The sequence below is a fragment of the Macrobrachium rosenbergii genome, chromosome 51, assembly GCF_040412425.1.
Source record: "Macrobrachium rosenbergii isolate ZJJX-2024 chromosome 51, ASM4041242v1, whole genome shotgun sequence".
Lineage (NCBI taxonomy): Eukaryota > Metazoa > Arthropoda > Malacostraca > Decapoda > Palaemonidae > Macrobrachium > Macrobrachium rosenbergii.
In genome coordinates this window covers 65,623,970-65,651,267 of record NC_089791.1, presented here as the reverse complement: position 1 = coordinate 65,651,267, position 27,298 = coordinate 65,623,970, and positions in this window count along the sequence as shown.

Genomic DNA, 27,298 nt, shown 5'->3' with positions numbered 1-27,298 from the left:
AGTATAATGAAGAAAATTAAAGTTTTATTGGCGTCGTTCGAAAAAAGTTAAAATCTGACGACTAGGAAGTGCCTCTCAAGATTAATCTTTTGACGATACGTTTCCTGTTATACCATATTGGAGGCGTATATGTCACCATATAAAGCAATAAAACGAATTCGCTCGTAATTACTGAGTAAGGCTTCGAATGATGTACCCAATTGGTAGTTAAATGATAGTAGTGGACTGCAACTAGGGTGAAGATGGGTATGGTAAGCATCCTCATTGAAAATGACTTGCTGAAAACCAAAGGGCGAACACCTTCAGGCTCCATTACTCAATAGAAAATCCGTATATATATATATATATATATATATATATATATATATATATATATATGTGTGTGTGTGTGTGTGTGTGTGTGTGTGTATGTATGTATATGCGTATATATATATATATATATATATATATATATATATATATATATATATATATATACATATATATATTATATACACACACACACATATATGTATATATATATATATATATATATATATATATATATATATATATATATATACATATATATTATATACACACACACACATATATATATATATATATATATATATATATATATATATATATATATATATTTATTTATTTATTTATTTATTTATTTATTAACTTTATCACATACACAGTTGTTCTGTGCATTAGTAGAATTACTAGCAGGACCTCATTCAAACTGGATGGTATCTAGTGGAGATATTTATTCAGAAAAAGTTGCAAGCTTTCTAGGACAAACAGTCCTCATTATTAAGTATCCGTACAATGGTACGAATACTTGATAATGAGAACTGTTTGTCCTAGAAAATTGTACGGATACTTGACATTGAGACTGTTTGTCCTAGAAAGCTTGTAACTTTTTCTGAATATATATATATATACATATATAGATTTATATATATTGTGTGCGTGTGTATGTGTATACATCCTCACATACGTGTAAGCGTATCTTGTAATATCAGAAATTGAGCGGCTTGAGAGTTTTTTTTTCGGAGGCCGGTTATATGAGTGAGTTTTGTAGTTCAGTTCTCTCTCGCAGTGTTTTTGATACTCCATCTATATTATTCACCTTCTGATGAATATATTAAAAGGTACGAGTCACGTTCGGTGGTTTTCGTTCCATAAAAATCAAACATTAATTGCAGTAATAAATGAATACCTTTGTAAATAGATCAGGCCATTGTCAGCTAATATCAGAGCCAATAGAGAAGTTTAGATTGATACGGAAAACGAGATTATTTCGGTCCCTCCTCTTCCTTGGCGGAGGGTGGGTTGGAGGTGCCGGGAGCGAGGGTGACGGTCGGCACCGGCGGTAATTGGTGTTGGCTCAATCATCCAGGCCTTGTTATCAGTCCAAAAGAGAGATTTATTTGCTTTATTTTTTCCTATGGTAATTGAAGGTATTACATTAAATTAAATCATTTTTGTGATAGTTTATTGAAACTAATGAGGCTCCGGTCTCATTAGTTCCGATTAGGTCATTTAAGGAGTGCAGAAAGGGATCATTAACCCTAATTAGCTGGAAACATTTCGCATTGTTTCGTTTTAGTGTTCAGATAAACTTTCGTCATTAGTCTAACGATTTATGATTATAATGCTTCCCTGGTGTCTTGGGATTATCATTATAGTAAAAGAAATGCATTCTATTTTCGTCATAATTATTTCGCCTCTCTGTTGCATCGATGCCAGCGATTAATTTTTTACGTTTTTCTCCAATAGAGCAGGAAAGGAATGCCAGTGGTTCAGGCGGAAGAAGTCTTGCGGTGTGGTTGTCACATGTGCGTTGCAGATGTCTCTACATACACAAATTTTATATATATATATATATATATATATATATATATATATATATATATATATATATATATATATATATATATATATATATATATATATATATATATATATATATATATATATATATATATATATATATTATATATATATATTTTATATATATTCATTTATATATGATTATTATCCTTTTTTACTTGATTCATTTATCACACATTACCCTACAGTCCTTCGTCAATGGCTTGGAAATAAAGTCAAAACCGGTCATACCTACACCCCGTTTCTTATTTTTCACCTGTATATATGTATATATATATATATATATATATATATATATATATATATATATATATATATATATATATATATATATATATATATATATATATATACACACACAAGTAGATAGATAGATATAAACGTATTGCTACCAAAAACGGTAAATTGCATCCTTTCCTAAACTGTTTGACAGCTGTAAACCTCATTCATAATCCTTCACAAAGTCTGTCTAGTGTTAAGGCCGTATACCCCTAACCATAAAGTATGGTTTCATGCACTTACATCTTACACAACCGTTATCGCTTTTTTACATCACACTTTTCCTCAGTGGCGTTTCGCCCACCGTATTGTTTCAACACTGTGTTGACTTCACCTTCTTGCTCCCCAAAAGGCAGTTTCAGCACTGTTATCTCCAACTGTCTCTCCATGACAAGACCATTTTTTGCCCAGTTTATCACAGTTTACTCTTGAATGACGGCCCAGAAATTCTCAGGCGTTTTCCTTCTTTTTACATGCTGTAACTACTTGATCTAAACACTTTTTGCTACACAATTCTTATAATTCTTTTAGTTTTTCGGAGCGATGAATCTTTCTTTATCCATAATCCTTTGCTATTGTGTAAATGCTACTGGTTTTGGAACAATGAAGATCCTTTTGTATCTTTACAATTAATCTTTTTTTTCAGAGGTGTGTAGGTGATCTTTACGTAAAAGGCATACTACATTATTATTATTATTATTATTATTATTATTATTATTATTATTATTATTATTATTATTATTATTTTATTTATGCCCTGTACCCTTTATGTAATGAGACCTTAATGGTTTTATTTGTGTAACGATTTTTTGTATATTTTGTACATTTCATTTATCATTAGCATATAACAAAGAAAATTACGCTGGATAACACATTGTAGTAGTCAGTTATTTGGCAGCTTAAGAATCCTCAAGGAAGATAGTTGAATACAGCTAGAAAGACCTGGTAAGAGTATATCTATTTTTTTTTTTTTTGTATTGATGAGTAAGGCAAAGGACTTTTGTTGCTTTAAAATACGGACTAAGCGTAAAGAAGTATATGTAGTTTTTTTTCTAATTCTATGTATTTAATACCTTATAGGTTTTACTTTACTGATCGGTTGAAAAATATTTTAGGAGTCAAAAAGGCGGCTTTTTGTTTGTTTCGATTCTTACATTATCATCCAATTTCCCGTTTTTTCATATAGTTTCGTACTCAAGTTTGATCAATCGAAAATTTCAAATCTTCCCGAGTAGAACTTTTATTCTGCAGTTTTAATGTCCAAGTAAGGACAGCTCCATTTGTTAGCTTCGCTTATAATCTTTCTTTTGGATTTGTTTATTTCATAACTTTTTCCAAATTTTTATATTTCCATTTTCAGTTCGGCGTGGCTCCGGTAAACAATATAAAACATCTCGGTTTTGAACCTTCATCAGATTTTATGGGATTGGTGGAATTTTACGGCCCTGGATATTGTCACTGCTAAATTGTTGCAATTTTATTGGGTCTTTCAGATAAGAGTTTTGTGATTTAGCTGTTGTGTTATATATCTCCGAAATGCCCATCAGTTTATGAAATGCTATTTGTGCATGGGTATGCAGATCTCTCTCTCTCTCTCTCTCTCTCTCTCTCTCTCTCTCTCTCTCTCTCTCTCTCTCTCTCTCTCTCTCTCGCTATGAGACCTGTAAAAACTACTGCTAATATGGTTGACAGATTGCTGTTAACACAGAACATTCCATGCTATTTAAATATGTCTTCTGTAACTGTCTTGCATAAGACATTCTTAAAACTTGTTCATACCAAATAGAATTCTCTCTGTCGTCTGTCTTCTCAAAAGAAAACATTGTGAACTACTACCCAGTCCAGGCCAGGCAAGTATCTAATCGATGATACATTCTATTACCAATCAATTTTTCCAAATATATGAATTATATTTAAGTAGCTACTGTATCGTTTCAGCTTTAATACTCAGATCAAAATTAATTTTTATTTCTTTAGGTACGTTTTCTCTACGCTGTTAATATAGTATATATTCAAGGTCAGGTACCTACTATAGTTTCATATTACCAGTAGAATGCATTTGTAGGATTTTTTGCGTGTGCTGAGTAAACCGAGATGGCCAAGCAACCAAATTATTCAGGTGACTTAAAGGACTCTAGGAAAAAAAAAGTAAAATATGCGCGGATGTTTCTTCGGCGCAATCGAATTTTCTGTACAGCGTATAATCAAGCCCACCGAAAATGGATGTCTTTCGGTGGTCTCGGTATAATGCTGTATGAGCCGCGGCCCGTGAAAATTTCAGCAACTGCCCGGTGGTGGCTTGTCCTATAGCGTTGCCAGACGCACGATCATTACTAACTTTACCCCTAAATAAAATAAAAACTACAGAGGCTAGAGGACTGCAATTTGGTGTATTTGATGATTGGAGGGTGGATGATCAACATACGAATTTGCAGCCCTCTAGCCTCAGTAGTTTTAAAATTTGAGGGCGGACAGAAAAATTGCGGACGGACAAACAAAGCCATCTTAATAGTTTTCTTTTACAGAAAACAGAAACTCAGTATGTACTATTGCTATTCGACTTGAATTGGGTGATGGTAGACGTTTGTTAGGTGAAAATGGAGTTTTAGGATTGCAGGACATTCATATTTCAAGAGTTTAGGTGAAGGATCAAGGAAGGTTTACTTTTTAATTTTATATCGTCTATACTTTCAACTTTTCAATACATTAAGCTTTAAGAAGTCTCTCCTACTGGCATTCTAAGGTCGAATTCTTATGTTAAGAAGTTTTGTAACATCCCTCTCTCCCTTTTCTGTGCAGTAACCTTTCAGTAGACTTTACTTATATTTCTCTGCTTTCTCTCTAGTTTGCATGCGTGGTTCTTGTTGTTTCTTAAGTTACCCCTTTTAGGAAGACCTTTATCCGGAATACCACTCATATCCACGACATATACCATGACTTTGGAAAATATTTTGTCGTCCCTTTGGTAACACATGATTCATTCATCTGTCTTTGACAAGAAACTTTTGGTTACGCTGTGCTGTTTGAGAATTTGACTTTCCATTCGATGAAATTGTGTCTGTCTTTATTGGGAGTCAGTTTTCTTCAGTTTTTAACAACGCCATCCTCTCTCTTCCCCGATTCTTATGATGTCCATCTGAATTCCGTATGTGCCTGCATTTTATGTCATGCTCATTGATGATGTTTTAAAGGACTACCTCTCTTTTGCGCATATTTGGCGTAAGTAACACTGGCTCATTGTTCGATTCATTCCCAGTCATTCACTGTTGGAATGAAGGTCAAGCCCTTTTTTGTGCTGGGATCACTATCTGTCTTTGCAAATGTTTCTTAGAATCAGGCTAAGAATTGAAACCTGAAACCCAGGATCTGATGGAAAGATTATTAGTCTAGAGTCCAGTTAAATTTGAAAATACTCATGAATTTTTAAATGTTGAATAGTTTTTGTATGCAAATTTAATAGCCGTGAGAGGTCAGTAAGTTTTTAAATTTTATTGTACTTTTATTGTCATCACTTCACATTGACAAAAATTTTCAGCGAACAAGGCAAATTTTGGATATGAAAATGTTGAGATGTCGTTCTTGATAGCATTAAATTTTAGGCTTACTTAGAATCATGAAACGTATGGTTTTTAAAGAGAAGCATAATTTCGAATACTTTCATAAAACACAGTCCATTAATAATAACATTTAAGTGGTAAATACCCTCCATTTATAAGAATAGAAACCTATTCCTTTATGAAATATTAGCCTTTGTTGCGGATTCTTTTTTCCTAGTCAATTCAGGCATTGTGGCAGACGAAATTACTGTTATTGATACTTAATTAGTGAAGACCAGTGGATCTAATGAAGGTCCTTTTATCCTTTGTTCTCTTTTGTTTGAGTCACGTATTCAATATTATTTCCCCTTTTTAAGGTTTTGATTCATGGGAGCCTGTTCACGACTGGCCGGACATTTTTTTATTTACCACAAATTAAAAGGGAATGGAAATGACTTTCTGGGTGGGGGCGGGAGAATATTCCCCGATTATCGTTTAGTTGTTTTATGTTTGATTTCCTGATGGAACCAATTATTACCGGCTTACACCATGTACTATGCAACGATGAATTCGAAATCCTCTTGTAATATCAAAGACTATAAAGTGGAATCCGAAAATGCTTTAAGCACCTTAATATCTCTTCATCTTTATCTTACTTAATTCTTCCCTAGCTCCTTTGAGATGTGTTTCATTTATAGACTGAGTATGACCAAATATAGCTTCCCTTGTCAAGCAGTTAATTCTTAGGACTATTTAAAATATGAAAATTTAATTTTAAATTTGAGAATTTTATTAATTATATTTCATTGAAAATCATTTTGCTATCTTTAGCGTCGGTGTGTATTCAACTGTCAAAAACGAGTGAATTTTTCTCTCGCTCAACTTGGCTGAATGAATATCCACAGGGACTGATAAAAATCAGTTTAATACATCTGAATACTCTTTCTTTCTGACGAAAGTACGAAGGCAGGCAAAATGACAAGGAACACTGGAACATGAAATTAAGAATTTACTGTGTCAAGAAAAATACAATAAAAAAGGATAAAATGCAACTAATATTAAATCTAAATGAAATAAAATATATTCAAAGATGAATATTATAAGTTAAACTGCCTAACAGAAAATGTGGATCAAAATACAAACTTATTCAATATGGAAACATCGTTTGTTGTTATAGTAATCTTTTTCGGTGGAAAAAAAAAAAAAACAGTGGAATAAGAATATGGGGAGTGACAAACAGAACAGGGAACATTGTAAATGAGTCTAGGAATAGCTGTCCCAAATTCTTCATCATTCAAATTTTATCAGTGACACAAGTGTTTTCTCTTCTCAGTTCATTCTTGTATTACTATTACTCATGTGTAATACTGGTCATAAAATAGTTTGAATAGATGCAGAATAGGCGTTTACTTACAAGATTTAAATTATAAATGTATATAATATGCCCTTATATATGACAAGTTCTCAGTACTATATAACACAGAATAGGAATACAATATACGACCGGCATTGCAAATAGTTCTGGCTGCCACGATTGCTGACTCGATTGAGTCTGTCGTTTCGAGTTGTATGACTTTGGATTTAGTTTGTAATTAAACTTTAGACCTACTCACCGTTTTGGTACTTTGGTTTCATCTTCCGTCTAAGAAGGAACCCTAGTCTTCTTGTCGTTTCATATATATATAATGTATATAGATATATATATATATATATATATATATATATATATATATATATATATATATATATGTGTGTGTATATATATGTATACATAATTTATGTGTGTGTGCGTATGTGTATTTGAGAGAGATTGAGAGAGGTAGTTGGGGAGAAAGGATTTCATATCTTTTAACCACAAAACCCGGAAACAGGAAAGGGAAAAAGTTTTTTGTTCTCTGTAATTACTAGAGATGAATTTGGACACGCACTCGGGCAGTTCAGCTGAACACAAATTAACGAGGCCATTCTAGTGTCCCGTGAATAGGACATTAGGGAAATTCATAATCATGAAATGAGGAATCTCTCTCTCTCTCTCTCTCTCTCTCTCTCTCTCTCTCTCTCTCTCTCTCTCTCTCTCTCTCTCGTTAGTAGTATCAGTTTTTCTTTATCCCCTTTCATAAGTTGATGAAGAACCGTGGGATATGGGTATGAAATCTGACCGAGGCCGAAATTTATTTGTATTCACGCATAAATGTGTTTGTTTTTATTTGTAAAGTGAATTGTTTGTCCATGCATTTATGTGAATGAATGAAATGTCGATACAAGAATTAAGAAAGCTAGTATTCCAAAAACGGCATTTTTCTTCCTGAGTAGCTCCTCTCTCGAAAGTAGAATTAGTAATTAGTCATTTGTTTTTGAGGTAACTAGGTTTTTTTTGTTTTTGTTTTATATTAATAGCGAAATGATAATTTAAGGATTGTCTTCATTTACCTGAGTATCAGGACTACCTCTGAGGGAACCGTTAGAAATAAAACAGGGCGCTAAACTAGTTAGGATTGTTTTTTGTCGTTTTTGCATTGCTAAGTGAAATACTTTAAGAAGAAAGTATAATACGAAGTATTCGCATTTTTCTGTGTTAAGGGACAATTTGCAATTAGATTATGATATAGGCATTTGGGTATTTCTATACGAAGATCACACTTGCACATCTTAGAAATAACATTAGGAATGTGGTCATTGAACCGTGTTTTCTTATAAAGTTAAGACTCTTAGTTAGGAAGTAACTTAAAAATTGCCTAGAAAATAAGAGGAAAATATGAACGAGTGGAAATAAGGGGAAATAGGATAAAACATTTGGACGAGTTAACTAATTAATACACGACGGAAGAGCAGCTGTGGGACGACCGGACACGCCTACAGACTTCTTCGCCTCAGCGATGAGGGGATCCATTAAAAGTGAAGGCACAACCCAAGGATACACTACTATAAGATTCAGAGCCTTTGTCCCGGTGCTTTTCCGGAAAAACTTTTTTCTGTGCACTTGACAAAGATATTACTGAGCCATAGTATACTTTACATCCCTACCTAGTTTTCGGCAGCATTCTTTATTACTTCTATGAATAAACTTTTTTCTAATATAAGTAAAATAAAGCAGCCGAAGCCAGTGGCGGAACACTCTAATGTATGGGTTCAAAGTTATACGTGACGTAAACATATGACGTCCCGACACCTCCCACAAGCTGATGACGACAAACAGCTGTTTCTGAAATTCTGAATGAATATTCGTACCTTGCCAAGGCTTCAAGAATGGCGACTATGATAAGTCATTGTCCCCATGGTTGCAGGACAGCTTTTGTGATTCGACTTGCACAGTTGTTTAAAAGTGAGGGGGCCCGTGGCAAACCCTATGTAAGCTTGAACAGGTAAATGAATAATAGGGCCCTTTTCTGGGTAAGCAGTACTCCCGGACATCCAAGGCTACCAAGTTTTCGTCATTTGTTGACCTCCATAAGGTGCAGAAAGATAATTAAATATGCTCTATAAAGCAATAGTTGTTGATTTCTCAGTAAAATATAACTTGCGGAACAACATTAAGACTTGCCTTGCCACCCCGCCCCCAAAAAAATGCCATGGGTTATAATACATCACTGAATTACCTCTATTGGTCCCGGTGCTTGGGTTTAACCCGAAACGCCATAATCCACCCATTGATTATAATGTCAAGGATCCATGTAAGGGCATGTCATTTCGTATGATCGTTCCTGTCCTCTTAGTGACAGAGTACAACAGTGGCTGAATTGTAACATTATAATTAAAGTTGTTTTCATATTCCACAGAATATTACCGGCATGGTAGTTCGATTGTTGGTAGTCTTTTAAATACCAAGATTGCTTGCACACTAAAAAGTATAAGTATACTCGGTCCTTCAGTTTGCTCACTTGAATGATTTGTTCATTGATTTTTAATCATATAATTTTTCACTGGAGAAATATTGATAGAAAGTAATTTCTCGGATTACTTGTGGAAACCCTTTTCTTCAAGGTTCTAGCATTCGACGTCATGGCATAAATCCTATATAGCCTACTACTACTACTACTACTACTACCACCACCACTACAAAGTGTAAACAAGGAGTACTGGTTGTATTCATTGTTGCCAGAGGTTGAGACTTTTTCACGAATAGCCAATTATCCATCGAGAATGAGGCAAGTTAATGATGTCATAAGTTACATCATTATATCTTCGAAAGACATTCCTGAGTTTGTTGGCGATGTCTACAAGAAGTCGGTGTTACTCTTATAATTACCAGAATTATGCAACTTTTGTAATACAAAATACAGTCCAAAATTAGGTAGGGATGTTAGATACCCTGTGACAAAGTGTCATCTTCGTCAGGTACGTTGATAAAACTTTATTCCGGATAAACACCGGGACACCGGCTGTGAATCTCATTGTAATTTAGCTAGGACCGACCTGCCTAGGCAACAATTAAATATCCTGAACCTGAACTGTGTTGCCTCTACAGATGAAAAATCCTTTCTTCGGTTCAAAAAGAATCGAAGGTGAGGAAAAGAGTTGCCTTTCTTTGCTGAATTTGTTAGTGGGCCAAACTGAACGTGGGAATTTCATGAATGGTATTCTTATGAAGGAAATTAAAGAGGCTGAGAGGAGCCAGTTTAAATACACCCAGGTACAGCGATCCCAAAAGGCGATAAGACGGCTGTGTTGGAAACCATATCTCGCCTTAAATATGAAAGAAAATTAATCACATCCTTGGAGACTCACAAAACTTCCACACTAGAGATTTAAAGAAAAAAACTGAGGTGTTAGCGGATGCAAGCGGGGGATATGGCCCAAGACAACGGCGGGCAATCCCTCAAGGCCACTTATTTCGCAGAAGTATTTAATGCTGATTTGATTGGCTTACTGAAGATGTCAACGTCACAACGTGACGTTGCATCGTGGAGAAGAGACTATGAACATAATTTTAAATAAGTTTATAGATACGACAGTTAACCCTGAAACGTTCCTGAGAACGTGCTTAAGGAAATGCTGTTAACGTTCACAACTGAGGTACTCAGTTTTCCATTCCCAAAGTGTAGATTTTGCACCGAACAGATTGTCTAGCGATGGAATCATATTTCAGATGTCTTATTTATCACATGGTTATGGCTGCTGTAAAAGAAAGACCTTCCAGAGAACCTTAGAAATGCTACATATGCAAATTATATCGGTGATATATTCATAGCCATCTGCAATAAAAAGAACTTTTTAGAATGTATTTATTTGCCACGAGAATTCTTCGACAAATTTCACAAAGAAGGAGCTGTTTTATTCAGTATACTGCAGACCCATAAATATTGTAGGATACCTGAAAACTCAAGGGGATTGCAGTGTGACCTACAACGATAGGTCAACTCCACCTACAGAGCATTCACGCCTTACAACAGCTGGAAATCCATTAACAAAGTTAGACGGGGCCTGGCATTTCTTATGCACAAATCTAAGGGAAACGGAAAAATGTCCAACGCTTCACTAATCACAAGGACTACGAAGAATTAATCAAATTTTACAATAAAAGAGCTTATGGAACCGTCTGCAAAGATAATTAAAGGCACTGCAAAGAATTAATGTCAGAAAATTTACCCCTTGTGACCCCTAAGAAAAGGTGCTTGAATATTCATCCACCCTACCTTGATGTCGTAATCAGTTACGAGAAACAGCATGGCTTCTTGTAGAGAGAGAGAGAGAGAGAGAGAGAGAGAGAGAGAGAGAGAGAGAGAGAGAGAGAGAGGAATAAACAGATGAAATGTCATCAGTAACAACAAAAGAATAAGATACAATGAGACAGGACACACGCCTATGCAAATGATCCAGGACGCAAGGAATAAGAGAAAGAAAGAGATGGGTCTCTGCAATAGAGATCATCATTTTAGTCATTGATTGACCTTAGCAGAGTTGACAGTGTAATTCTTGAATATTGTATTATCAGATGAATTCATATGAACCCCATGAGTCTTGAGTGTTTGCCGTATACATTAAAGGAACGATATATTACAGAAGAATAAAAAGAAAACTTTCTGTCTATTTATGTATGCACACACACACACACACACACATGCACACACACACACACACACACATATATATATATATATATATATATATATATATATATATATATATATATATATATATATATATATATATGTGTGTGTGTGTGTGTGTGTGTGTGTGTGTGTGTGTGTGTGTGTGTGTGAGAGAGAGAGAGAGAGAGAGAGAGAGAGAGAGAGAGAGAGAGAGAGTGTGAGTGTGCCATTTTACTGTAATGTAGTAGCTTTATGTGAAAGTAAAATACTTGTAAAAAAAATTAGGAAAAAACGCCATATATCTTGGTTGACACTATAACAGTCCTAATCATTGCTCAATGTTGAAAAGGCGTCAACAAGAGTATTCTTATACAATAGTCATATAAAAGATTAAAGACTGACTTAGGCAGGTTATGTTTGTATATGTATGTGTGTGTATTTATGTATATATATGTATATACATATATGTATATGTATACATATGTGTATATGTGTATGTATCTATCTACATATATACGTATATATATATACACACACATATATATATACACATATACATATATACATATACATACAGTTAATAAATTTTTGTCAAAGAAAAACAGTCAGAAAACCACATATAAAACCAGCGATGTACAAAACACGTTCAGAGCTTAAAGTAACAGAAAATCCTTTGAAGCATAGCGAATATATTGAAAGAAAAATAACTGCATTTTGCAGATATGAATTATAGAGAACACATCCGACTTGCAAAGATGCAAAAGACACAGATGAATGTCGTCGAGTTTCAGCAGGATGAAAGAACCAGAATTTTCCCTTTTCGGAGGCAGAGTTTGCAATTAGGAAATGGAATTATTGCGGTCTGCAATTCATGCCTTTGGCTTTTGCGACCTCTCTAATTTTTGGGGAAGACAAGGTACCCTTCATTTTCCACCCTTGCACTTTGTGCATAAAGGGTCCAGAGCATGGAGTTCAGCCAAAAAAAAAAAAAAGATAAAAAGAATTGCTCTCTCTCTCTCTCTCTCTCTCTCTCTCTCTCTCTCTCTCTCTCTCTCTCTCTCTCTCTCTCTCTCTCTCTCTCTTCGAAGTTTTACATAGGTATTCGAACAAGATTCACATAATAACATACTTAGGTTACTTTAGGAAAGTAGGAACAATTTAATGGAGGGCCGAGACTTGCCACGTGGTTGTGAAGATTCTTTCCATTTTGTCGTCATTGTCATTAAGAGGGAGAGATTTGTCATCTTGAACCTAATGCTGAGACTTCGTTATACTCTTGTTTCCAATAAAGAGGTTTTGAGTTACAGCAGTCAATCTTTAGAAGAATAACGGGTTATTTTTCAGGAGGCAACTTCAGTTTTCTGAATCATGTATCCACAATTGTTTGCTGGGGTATTGGTTTATTTTATATGCATGTAGCTAATGTTGTATTTAGGACACAAATCTTCATGCCTCATGTTGTGTGAATTGATTAATTTCACTTTTGGTTTATATTATATGAAGATCAGAAGACTTTACAAATAAAAAAAATTCCTTTTTTTTATTTTTGCGTTCCGTATGCTAAGTGAATTCGGTTTAATCTGGATAAGGCGAGCTTATTTTTATCGTAAGTTATTCAAACTCATTAGGTGAGTGAACCAATTAAGGACCAGTTACTTAAAGAAAACAGTGAATCTTATAAACCTTCCATAAGTAACTCAATCCTTTAATAATTTATGAAAAAACCTTTACACTCTTCAGGCGTATTATCACTTTGAGCAGTCTTGTCATACATTTTTTTCCTCCGTTTTGGTGACAGGAAAAAAATAGTAGCACGCAAAGTCAGACTCCCGGTAACCTATTAGAAGAAAAATGCGTGGCCTTTTTGGAATCTGACTAGTTTGGAATAAGAGCTTTTATGACTTAATGCCCGTGTTTGAGTTGAGAGGCATTTGTGGTGTTAATAGCCAGAGTAGCAGATAACTAAAGAAAAATAACACACGGTTGTAAATATCAGTCTGTAACAAAGAATGTGACAGCTTGTTAAGGATTCCGTTCCAGAAAATATTAATTAATTTGTGTTAGATTTTGCTTTAGGCCGAAATATGTCTTTTGTGAATTAATTCCCAAATCTTGTAAATTTTGCCATCTTGAGTAAAGCTGATTTAAAATATGTATGCATACTTCTTTCGTGTATGTATTGTGATGCCTGTACCTGAAGTGGAGTTTGATATTCTCAAGTGCAAAGAATGACGCCTCCGAATTATCTGCAGATTCTGTGGTTAGAGTTTTTGAATAAAACACGACGTAGAGCATTGTATTATCTATACTACTTTTAAACGTGCCAATGAAAATGTCTAGTGGCGCGCTCTCGAGTTGGAAATTCATTTCAAAAATTTATCATGTAAATTGTCGTAGATTTTCGAGTCGAATGTATCTGGTTTAACTACTCGGAATATTTTTCTTGCATTAAGGTAGCAAATTAAATGCCTGTCAAGTAGGCAAGCTTTATTAGCTTCTTGAGGATATATATATATATATATATATATATATATATATATATATATATATATATATATATATATATATATATATATATATATATATATATATGTATATGATTATAATCACATTACCACGTGATTCGTTTATCACACATCACCATATGTGACAAAATCAGGGACAGGGCGTGGGTCCTGATCTCGATTAACTCCACCCATTGAACAGCAGAACAAACCAGACTGGTCAGCTTGTCAGAAGATCAAACAGAAACCTGATATAGATACGCTGTCCGTGTAAAAGAGTTTGATGTAGTTACATTCCCTTTGACGATGAGGGCAGCAGTCCTTGTAAAGCTTAAGGATTTTCAGTGTATCTTTTGCAATACCCCAGAAAGTACACTGAAGAAAAGGGTCTCATTTTATCCTAAGGACGATGTTATAAGAAAACATGAGCTGAATTTCGAGTTATTTCCTGTCATGGGTGCCAGAGAAACTTAGTTGATACTAATCGTTGCTAATAAGGCACTAATGGGTCCAGAATGGAAAATTTTGTGAGGAATTTGTCAGTTCCTAATAATATTATTTAGTTTGTGCCTATCAGTTTGGGTATATGAGGCGTTTCAGATATATATAGTCATTTACCGATCTTTTTCCTGAATATTTTCAAAGTAGGTTAGGGTTAACACAAGTTATTGGCCTTCTTTTATCAACACATATTCAGTGCACTATATTCTTCCTCAAAGGTTTTTATTCAACTGGAAAGTTGAATAAAAGGCTTTGTGGATTACTGATGAGTCAGCTTTTACTTCCAAATGAAATTCATATCCACTCTGTTGTTAGGTCACCACCCTCTGTTTTTGCCGTCTTGAGATATTACTCAAGACCTTGCTCTTTAGAACCTCTTTACTTTATATGCCTTCCCAAGGATGCTGTGTGGAAGTCGCGATTTTGAGAGTCGGCAGGCGTGACCAAGAGTCCATACTATTCACTTCCAAAATTTGAAATTGTCTGTCTCTTCCGTCACTGGCTGTTTTATATAACCTGATTATGTTTATTTTTTTTATTTTTTTGAGAGTGGTGTTTTTCATTACTGAACGGGATTCCATTACTATTCACTTAACTTGCAGACGCGGGCCTTGGTCTGGGCTTTCTGTGTCAGAGATGATTTCTTCCTATTACAAAGTGGAACAAATAGTCACCAGGATATGACTAAATTTGTCCACCCTCTCTCTCTCTCTCTCTCTCTCTCTCTCTCTCTCTCTCTCTCTCTCTCTCTCTCTCTCTCTCTCTATTTTTATATGCAACGTTTATCTGTCTTCCACTGCTATTCGATCAAAAGGGAAGGTATTAGTGGAAGAAGAAAAATTGGGAACCCATTCCCTGCCAGATATCCCAATACCGGTTTGGAAAATTTTTCTTCTTTATGGCTTTGATTTCTTAAATCAAAGTCCATCTCTCGTTATTCTGACGGAAACTCGAAATGGTGTCCAAGAATGAAAGTGCTGATCATTTGGAGAGATTTTTCGGCTTTGTGTCGTTCGTCATCCAAAACTGTCTTTTTAGAGATGATGGAAGGATTTTATGCGCCGTGTCTGACGTAAATTGGAAGTGCTTCATCATATGATAATGTTTCTGTAGAGTGAGATTTGGTTCTCTTTCATTTCTCTCTTTGTTCACAGTGTTAGGTTGAACCAATGCCTCAATGATTTTGTAAAATGTTTTTGAGGAATTTTACCTGATATCAAGTATAAATTTATTAGCTCTTCTCAGATATTTCCTATCATCAGCACTATATTTTTGTTCTCCTTTGACGATGTTTAGAGCTGCAGAAATAATTCTTTTCGTACTACTGCCTTGAAACGCCACGATCACTCCGAGTTTGTTTATGGTAATGATCGCTTACGATTTTTATCCCCTCTTTTTACGTTCATTGGCAAGGAATCTCTTTTGTTTCTTGTAGACATTTATAAATGAGCCAATCCATAATGATGCTTAAGTTGTCCTTATAAACAAGATCATATTAATTCTAGTAATATTATAAAAACATTTAACTTTTCTTTTTCTGTTCTGCTTTTTTCTGTTTCTACTTTCATTGACTGTTGGTTGTGTATGGATTTACCCCTCTCACTCTGCCTGGTAACTGGCACAACCTCGATACCATGCATTTAGCTATTAGAGTTTATTAACTCTCTCTCTCTCTCTCTCTCTCTCTCTCTCTCTCTCTCTCTCTGAAATGTCTCTTCCGGTTTGTATAATTAAAGCTATTGTAATTGTCATCTCTACTTCACGCTGTCATATATCCAGAAACTTTGTAAACACGTAACTGCTCTACCTATACTTATTTTTTTTCTAATTTATGGCATTAAATCAATGAATTCTCTTGGATACAGATTTCCCTCATTCCTTATTCTCATGAGTTTTTTTATCATGCTAAGGCAGGATAGGGGTTTTATGTTGCCTGTACCCTCAACCTTCTCGTATAAATAAACACCTAAAATATTTTTTGCGTGTCGAAGATTGATATATTTGTTGTCGTGGTTTTGGAAAATCTCAGAAGCTTACGCAGTAAACATAAGCATAAAAAGTAACCCCCCCCCTCCATATATCTACTACCTTTTTTGTGTTTAAATCCGAATTTTGTGCTGCAAAGTTATTTTCCTTTTTTTTTTATCCAGTGTTTTCCAGAATTTCTCTTTCAGAGTCACAGCAAGTAAACTCTGGCATCTTGACGGACAGGGTTTGAGTAAAGCGCCAGTGGGGTTTATGTAAACAGTGTCCGTTCGCTAGATTGGCGGTTCTTGATTAAAACACTTTTGTTTTTGGTTTGAAAATCAATAATTTACAGTGATATATTCTAGTATAGATCTTTTTTTTATAAAACTGATTACGCTAGTAATTATTTTAGTTTGTGTAAAATGCTATTCATTATGGTCGTACAAAATACATCTCTCATGGATTGCATCGCTTTGTGTACGTTACATTTTATATCTATGGTATGATTCGATAATAGTTTCTTTTGTTTACAATTCCTAGTAACTCTGACATTTGGAAGGGGTTCTGTGCAATGATTCTGATCACAAATCTGCAATAATTAGAACATTGTTGATACTTAATGCCAGGGAAGGTGATGTGTATTTAAAATGTGCATGTAAGTTATTTTGTCAAAAGAATATATAAATGCTTTCTTCACAGATATGTTTAGTACTTTCATATATATATATATATATATATATATATATATATATATATATATATATATATATATATATATATATATATATATATATATATATATATATATATATATATATATATATATATATATATATATATATATATATATATATATATATATATATATATATATATATATATATATATATAATTTGAGTATCTGAGTGGTTATTGTAATAAGGGGAGAGGGGACTCTTATAGTAGTAGGTTTATACGAAATGTAGTAAATCAGAAAACTTTTTTATTTAGGTCAGCCGGGATTCATTAGATAGCAGAGGGAAATGAGGTCTGTAAAAGGCTGGTAGAGATATAAGTCCAGAATGTTTACCTTCCATGTTGCTGCTTCTTCATTATGTTAGGTTTGGAAGGACCAGAATATAAAAATAAAACTGTAAGAAACAAGCTACGAAAATAAAAGTCGCAGGATAAAAAAAAATCCAAGAATGGGATGTGAAAATGAAGATATGGAATTCGCTGAAGTGTTAAACTATTAGAGATGTGAGTGAAGGTTCCTGACGAAGCAGATTCAGCAACTGGAACTAAGCAATCTCCCTCGAGACATTTTCCAGTGAATTGAACATCCAAATTGCTGACGGAAACGAGAGTTTAAATTATATTTCCGTGAAACAGAATTGAAGAATTGGATAAAAGAGGAGACATAGAAATAGGCATGAATTGTATGTTTGAGAACCCCTAACGGCGTATTGCCAGCGGCTATGATTGTCCTTGGAGGTCAAAGTTTGGATTACTGTCGGCATCAGTTGTCTCGATTTCTAATAATTTTCATTTTCAAAGACGGTAAGTCTTCATTGATTAGCGTCTAGTCCCCGTTCTCTCTCTCTCTCATAGACATACACACGTCCTGGTTAGGTAAGTTCAGCAAGTTGCCCATCCCCTTTACCTTTGCAACAAGAGATGCAGGTGATAATACATACATACGAATTGTTATTTCGCTTAAGTTTGGAAGTAATATGAATTAGCGAATTATTTCATCCTAGTTTTCTGTAATATATCTTACCTATTTCTATTCTCCGTTCGAAAGCAATTAATTCAGGGTTTCCATTATGAGAAAGAGAGTCGCTTCAAATGTTTTAACAAATTGTATATATTCATTCAAGTCATACCAAGAATTAGATTTAAATTAAATTTCTGTTTGTTTTCTTTTGCTCAGATTCTCACCGTTTGTACCTCTGTAGTTTTTATATTCCAGAAGTGAATTATTTTAGGAATTGGAATAGTGGTTTTTCTACACTGATAACTTACCATGGCGTTCTTGTTATTCAATGCTGATTTTTTCATTGATATTTATTTTGGTACACAGTTATATTAACTGACAGCGAACCGCTCATACTACATGATGTTTATGGAAGAACTTGTAGAAATGTATTCATTTTTAATATATCTTTCAAGGATATTTGATATTTTTCGTGGCCTCACAAAAAAATAATGATACCGTTTTAGCCGTTTTCTTAATGAATACCTTTTCATAACAAAGAAAGTGAAAAAGTTAACTCCATAATTAGTTGAAATATGGTGAATTGTCACTCGTACGAGGATTGATTATGTACAAGTGTACACAAGGATGTAATTTGTCCTTTCCGTCTATCTGTAACGCAGTAAGAAATAACAGAGAGAGAGAGAGAGAGAATTTCATCTTTGTTGCTTCTATCGTCACAGCGTTTGTCAGCAGTGGTGGAGAGTTGCACATGTTTTCAACATAGACTATAGATTTTGATGACAGACGAACGACCTGCAATTAAAGCCGCTGAATGTTTCACGAATTCATTTTCATTTCATCTCTGAGTTCGATTCCTCATTCATGTTTGATCCACTTCACTTCTACATACGGCTTTCCTTTCAATGCACTGAGCGATTGGTGGAGTCCAGTGAATGTTTCAAAAGGGACGACATTTATTTATTAATGGTTGCTTAAATGTTCCTTGAAAGTTTTGAGCAGATGGCTGTTATCTGGAGCTACTTGTATCCAATTTGAAAGTTACCCCACGGCATTTTGCTTGTGACAGTTAACAGACTGCTTTCAGTGCTTTGATTTTCAAAGGAACTTCCGTAAGCTATGGGAACCTAGAATGTCATATTTTGCGGCTTTTGTGATAGGATGATCTTTATCGAAACATTTCTAATAGGATGCTCACTTTCGTCAAATGTACGTGGATGATGAATGTGTTTTTTTTAAATCAACGGATAATTAGTAATACATAATAGGTTATTAGTAGTTTGACTAATTCATTTTCATGTTCATTATGTCCACTGTTCATCCTTGAAAAAGTTTTAGTTTTTGAGCAGACTGGACGTTGAGTTCAGAAACATCTGTTACTGACGTTGCATCTGTCTAACTCGTCAACTTCGGAGAGTTGTTTCAGACATCTCAGGTTTTTTCTTTTTTGCAAGAGATGCGAAAATTTCCTGTCTAACACTTGGGTGCAGAAGACGTTACATTCAACTTCGTTTTCTCATGTTAGCTTTTCCATACGAAACCTATGGTATTTAAAAAGGGTATATGAATGATTTCGAGTAATAGGTTTTCATAATTGTAAAGAAAACGAAGGTGTTCACCTGAACGACTTATTTGTAAGGGATTCGTTTCTTAGTAAAGTGTGTCAGCTGCTTTTGTTTACTGAGGATTCTTGTTAACATTTCTCATTTGTGCATGATTTCATCTGAGACTCGGAAAATTGTAGTACTAAAAGGTTGATCTATTAGAAGAGTAATATACTGCCTAAGGCCCATGACTTTCTGCAGATTTTATTAGTGGTGACGCTCTCATGGATTTTTTTTACATGTCACAAAAACAATGAAAAATCGTTTCGTTTCATCAAAGTTGTAGGCGTAGTTTCTTTGCTAATTTTACTTTTCAAAAAGGATGAACCTTCGATTGAGTTCATATGGGTTCTTTAGATACACATTTCTTAGGTCTTGTGATATTTTCAAACAGTTACAAGAGAACGTTTTAAAAGTATTTGTTTGGTATCTGATAGATTTGACACCATTTTTTTCCATGAACAGATGATTGTAAGTGTTTGAGGAGCTTTGGTATTGCATAATTAGTACACAGCCGCAATTCATAGCTGTAGAAATTTAGAATCAGACTTTACAGATAGGCTCAAACGTTGTACATTTCATAGAATTCATTGTCTTTACACCGTTTCTCAGCCAGTTATCACTATTCAACTGTACACACAGAGGTTCAGTTCAATTTATCTTAGATATTGTAATGTGACTATGAACTCGGGTTCACATTCAGCACGCGACCTTCAGATTTGACCCAGCACGTAAGATTAGCTTCATTTATTACGAGCCATTGCACTGCATCATTTCAAGAGTACATAAAACTATTATACTCTTTAGGTGGCACATCTTGTTTGTTAACTGTTTTCTAGAACTTCATGTACAGGACTACTTTAATATTGTTGTCTCGAGTTAGGCAGTTCGCAGACTGGTTAAATGTGGTAAGAGCATTTTAAAGATCGTGGATACAGAATGATGGGTTTTTTGCTGATATAAATTACGTGCTTTGTTCAGTTATGTTTGACCCTAATCACAGGATCACCGAATATCGCGAGGACCTTTATAATAGATCATTGACCTGTCATTTTATGACAAGTAACGTAGTTGAGTAATACTCTTATTCGAAATTATCATTACAATAATTTTTTTTTTCGTAAAAGAAAGAATGTATGTAATGCAGTTAGTGGGAGAATACTCTCATTCTTAGTTACAGTTTCAGTAATTTAAGTTAATATCAGAAAGTAGTGCTCCTAGTGTTGCCGAAACGTGGAAATGTGGCCTTTGGTGTGGAAGTTTTGATGCACAAAATGATCGTGTGCAGAAGTGGCGTCTCCATTTTACGGTCTGCCATACCAAGTGTGGAAAAAATTTCCACTCTCTTTTTAGGGGTTTATTGTGGTCAGATATATTATTTTCTTATATGATTCAATAACCTATATTCTCGGTCATTTGCATATTTATATATCTCTTTATATAATAATGACTGAATAAAGAGCCATCAAAGAATGGTTGTGTACGCCGAATTATGAAGCAGCAGAAGTCGATCGCTCGATGTCTTGATTGACACGTCGAATGCAGATGACTACAGAGTGACGGCTTTAGGTTTCCATCTAATTAAGGTAACTTAAATCTGTTTAAAATTGATTTAATAAATGTAAAAAGTGGTTGTGATTAACTTGATAAGGGAAGTTTATGGGAAATGATATTTAGACTGTGAAGGAAAGCATTTATCGTTTTATATACGTTAGATTTTACCGATGGTTGAATGCATTTAAAATTTAGGCAAGCGTGGAAGTCAGTGGTGTGGAAATGGGGCAACACTAGTTCTCCCTTCAACGAGTTTGTATTTTTTAATATATGAATAAATTTAATACGTTAAGAAACTTTGTTGTAATGAACAGTCGCCCATACTCATATTAGTGTGTCGTAAGTCTGGATATAACATGATATAACATTGACACTGAGTAATCATTGTATCTCTTAAAAACCTTTGTGTAAAGGATATTTAAATTGACCGTATTGGATAAGAACCTGTTTACCGAAATGGATCCTCGTGATAGAAGGTTTAGATAATTTTGCCCATAGTCGACGATTCACCGTGTCACTCCATAAATACGAGCCTTGTAGACACACTAGATTTTCGTGCGTGGGATTTTCAAAGGAGATCCAGTTTGGAATTGACAAACAACAGAGACTCGAAGTTGTTATAGCGATAAACGAAGAAGAGATAATGGTAGGATAATGTCTAAATTGAGATGGGAAGGAAACAGTGAGCTGCGGCCGGGCAGCGTATTTCAGGAGGGAGAGAAAGAGAAGGATACACGAGACAGAGGAGGGAGAGAGAGAGAGAGAGAGAGAGAGAGAGAGAGAGAGAGAGAGAGGTGAAAAAGAAGAGAGCAGAATCCAGGGTTTTGGGAGGGGGTGTGAGAGGCCATGGTGTTGTTGGGGGTGTGTTAGGGATCTGAGGCAAATAGACACTTCAATCGATATGCGTGGGTGGGTGTGGGGGTTTGCGGGGGCGTGGTGTGTGGCCGAGGCGAGTGGGTGGTTAGGGTGGATGGGTTGGGCGGGGCGAAGAGAGAGGAGGAAAGAGGAAGAGGAAGAGGAACGGTCTGGGGAGGAGTGGCAGGGAAATATCTCGTCGGGAGAACGGTGGACGAATCCAAGGACAGAGGGGAAGGAGCAAATGTGCGGAAGGGAGGAAGATGCGATAAAAGAGGGAAAACCAAGAAAATGGTGCTATATGTCACTAAGCGCTCGAGATTGGAGAGTGGAAAGAGTTGGGGAAAGCGATATTGATAAAGTTTAAAAGAGAGAGAGAGAGAGAGAGAGAGAGAGAGAGAGAGAGAGAGAGAGAGAGAGATGCCCAAGGAAAGCTCCTGGAGAAGGACTGAGGTCTGGAAATGACAGTTCGAGGGTGGTTGTGGTGTTGATCAAGTAACCAAAATGATGATGAAGGCTGATGTTAGCGCATCTTGGGTGAGGAGGGAATGAGGAAAGGTTAAAAGAGCGCGTGATGACGAGGGTCAGAGGGTATAGTTGTGGGAGGAAACAAAGAAGAAAAATGAACGAGCAGAAGCAAAAGGGGCGAGGAGTCGTCCTCCTTTCCAATTTAGAAAGATGATTGCTCTGCTTAGGTTCAAGCACCATCGTTCCTTTGGGAAGAGGTGCAGTATACTGGAATCATGAGGACAATGATCTGTCAATGACTTTCTCTCTCTCTCTCTCTCTCTCTCTCTCTCTCTCTCTCTCTCTCTCTCTCTCTCAGTTTTACGCTGATGACTATAACTTTCTAGCTTTATTCTATTTTGCTTAGTCTGTAAACTCCGGATATGCTTTATTTACTATGAAAGTTGATGATCAGTGTAGTCAGATCCGTTATTATGTTATTTCCTGTTCTCCACCATAATCTGAAGATATGAAACATAAACAGTCTTCACACGCGCACGTTTGCGCACACGCGTATATTCGTACGTAAACATGCACACATATGTGTATAGATTTATGTATATATATATTGTATGTATACATACGTATATACATAAATAAATATATATATATATATATATATATATATATATATATATATATATATATATATATATATATTACATTTATATATACATTTATATATATACATATATATATATATATATATATATATATATATATATATATATAATATAATGTCTATGTGTGTATGTATGTACATAAGTGTGTGTGGTGTATAAAATTCATAATTTTCTTCATTTGTATCATTACTAGGTAGTATCCTTTGGATATAACTTGGAATGCGGAGATTAATTCTTCCGCCCCAGATATTTTTCGAGACTTTTTTCCTTTTTCTTGGGCAGTTTTATCCTTTTCAGTTGCTTTATTACAAATGCAACAAACGCGTTATTTTCTTTTTGGAATTTAGTAAAAAAGAAGAGGTAAATCAAACAATTGACAAGCTGAATAGGGTTTGGAACCAAATAGACTGAAAGTAAGTATATGCATTAGTCTATTGCGATTTGTATTGCGATGCGGAGACGTGGAATGGTATGGCAAAGAAACCGTAAAAGATTCTACGGCTTTGTGAATAAGGCTGTGAGAAGAATACCAAGAGCCGGTTGGCAGGAGAGAGTGAAAGACGCCATAAGAGAAATTACGAAAGTTCCAATTGTTAATGAAGTAATTGATGGAGTGGAAATGGAGGTGGCTTGGACTTGTACTTCACATTACCCTAGGGAGACTAGTTTGGTAGTGTAAGCTGGGCTCCTGGACGCACCAGTAGTGTTGGAAGACATAGACTTACTTGTATGAGAAGTATAGGCCGGGAGACTAAGCTGATTTATGGAAGTGATAGTACAGCAAAGGCGTGAATGGTGGATCTTCACAGAGGCCTTTTGTGTTGCTCTAGTTGGGGCTATGATGGTATGATGCTTAAGTGTGTGTGTGTCTGTGTGTGTGCATGTAAGTATGTGTGTGTGTGTAAGTTATCATTAGATTATGGCCCTAAAATCTTAGAGGAGAGAGTAACGAGTATTGATGGTAAATCGACCAAGAGAGAGTGATGTTCAGGTCTAGATAGTTTAAATTATGCGATGGCATGTTCCAAATCATAAAGACTGAAGAAATAGTAAACAGTTAAATTTCTTCCAGATGATCCGTGAGTATTACCCCAAGTCAAGTCTACATAAAATATCAGAATGGATTATTTGAAGTAAGCGCATACTTACATTTGGGAAGAATGAGAATGAAAATGCAGAGATAATTATGAAAAGATCTTCCGGGAAGGAAGGTGATAGTTCACAATGAAGAGGCTCAACGTGTACGCCAGAATAAACATTATATGCTTGACCTACTCTTTACAGCATTTCTAGAATGTGTTTTCATCGTCACAAAAGCAGGAGCAGGTGCTCCCGGTGTCATTGACTGATATAATCAAAGGATGAAGCGTCCTTTTATTTGATGTTTCAGAAAACGGAATGACAAGTGAATATGCAATGATACATGATCCTTAAGTTTCAAAAAAAAAAGTTCGAAATGAAATTAACACCGGGAGTTAATAATTAATGTTTACAGGTCATGAAAATAATGTTTTGTGAGTGTGCATGTGTATGTGTGTCTGTGTTTAGGTTCATTAATTGATGATATAAGAAAGAATGCATTATAGGAATTTAAATGTGTCAGGAACTGAGCAACAGTGAAGGTAGTTTTACCTAATTTGTTTTTTGTATTGATTAACTATAAACTCCATCTTTGCGGTTATTGTATCTCTCTCTCTCTCTCTCTCTCTCTCTCTCTCTCTCTCTCTCTCTAGGAAACAGCCTCAAACTTCGTGTTTAAGGGCCAGTGAATCAAGAAATTCAAGGAAGTGGTCAGCTTGTTTTCCAATAAGAGAATAATAATAACTAGGCATAACAGCAACAAATAGATATGTCCGGTTGTTTGTGACAATGAGAAATTTAAATGTTAACCGAGGATCCTGACGAATTAGTTATTTGCCATCTAAGGCACGTGTCACTTTTTAATAATTTCGCTAAATTTTTTAAAGACCAATTCAGATCAGTTGCAAATTACACACACACACGCATGTATATATATACTGTATATGTATATATATACACATATATGTAATGTATATCTATATATATATATATATATATATATATATATATATATATATATATATATATATATATATATATATATATATATATCTTCTTCTTTTAACGTGCTTTTTTTCCCATTTTTGTATGGGGTAAGCACGATGCCTTCTTTTTGAAGGACTTTTGATTTGGCTTTGGGGTAGACCGTAGTCTCGATCGGCTGCCCTGCCTGACATCGCTTAGACCCCGGTAGCGTATGTTACGTGTATCATACCCGACCCAACGCCCTTTCTTCCCAGCAGCGAGAAGTTGTTGCGCGGGTAGGTCGAGAGTTCGAGACGTGTGAGATGTTTGTTATGTTTTTTTTAGAATGTGTTGTAGTGGCTTTGTTTTGTGTGTGTATTTAGTCTGTAACACCCATTTGCTTTTTAAGCAAACCTATCCGTTGATTACATACATAATCCCGGGATGTCTACACGGATAGCAAAGTGTCCGCCTCTCTGATCAGTCGGTTGCGGATTTGAACCCGCGCCACAGACCTCTACGAAGTCCGAAGCTGCTGCTGTAACTGACTGTACCATCGAGAGGCTCTAATATATATATATATATATATATATATATATATATATATATATATATATATATATATATATATATATATATATATATATATATATATATATATATATATATATATATATATATATATATTATATATATATATAGACACCTACCCACACACATATACACATATATATATATATATATATATATATATATATATATATATATATATATATATATATATATATATATATATATATATATATATATATATCCGTTTAGAGCAGTAGCGGATAATTTTGAGTGGCACGAATCGTATTACTGCTTGCTTTACAGTTTATTTGAAACATTGAAAGTTCATATGCTTTTTAATTCGCCATTTTCTAGGTGAGGCCCGAATTTTTTGCGGCGACATGCGATTGGGAATTGACAGACAACAGAATTAATAATAAAATTTTGTTTGAAATAACACTGAGATGTTGCATCCATTTTTGACGCCATTTGCGATATTTTGCGTCCGGACTTTGAAAACCGCTTAAGACATAATCATGTTGGTCAAATAATTAGGGTATCATGTGGTATAATAATAATAATAATAATAATAATAATAATAATAATAATAATAATAATAATAATAATAATAATAATAATAATAATAATTATTATTATTTATTATTATTATTATATTATTATTATTATTATTATAATATAATACAGAAGAAAACAACAAATTCAACATAGTGATAGTGAAGTTGAATAACGCAGCGTTAGTGCAGCATGTAACAATCATCTGGAGTTTGGTGTGAGAGTAAACATAGATGAAGTGAGTGAATAATAGTAGAAGCTTTCAGCTTTAAAATGCTTGAACGATGATGACAGCCGTTGTATTCCTATGATAAAATATCAGTAATAATTATCATAATGATAAATAGTACAGCTGTAAAATGCTGTAAATATACAGTTTTTATGTCAATAATTTTCAAGTACATTTTTTTATAGTTTGATGTATTTACCAGAAATCTGCTGCTTCCATTGAAGTTAGTGGTTAGTGTAAGAGAAATCTTTTTTACTTGGTGCCAGCTACCTCTGTTGTGACGGTAGGAAGATTTTCTAATTAAATGATATGTTTTTTATATGTATTCCAAAGAAATGTATTTATTCTTTTGTAAATC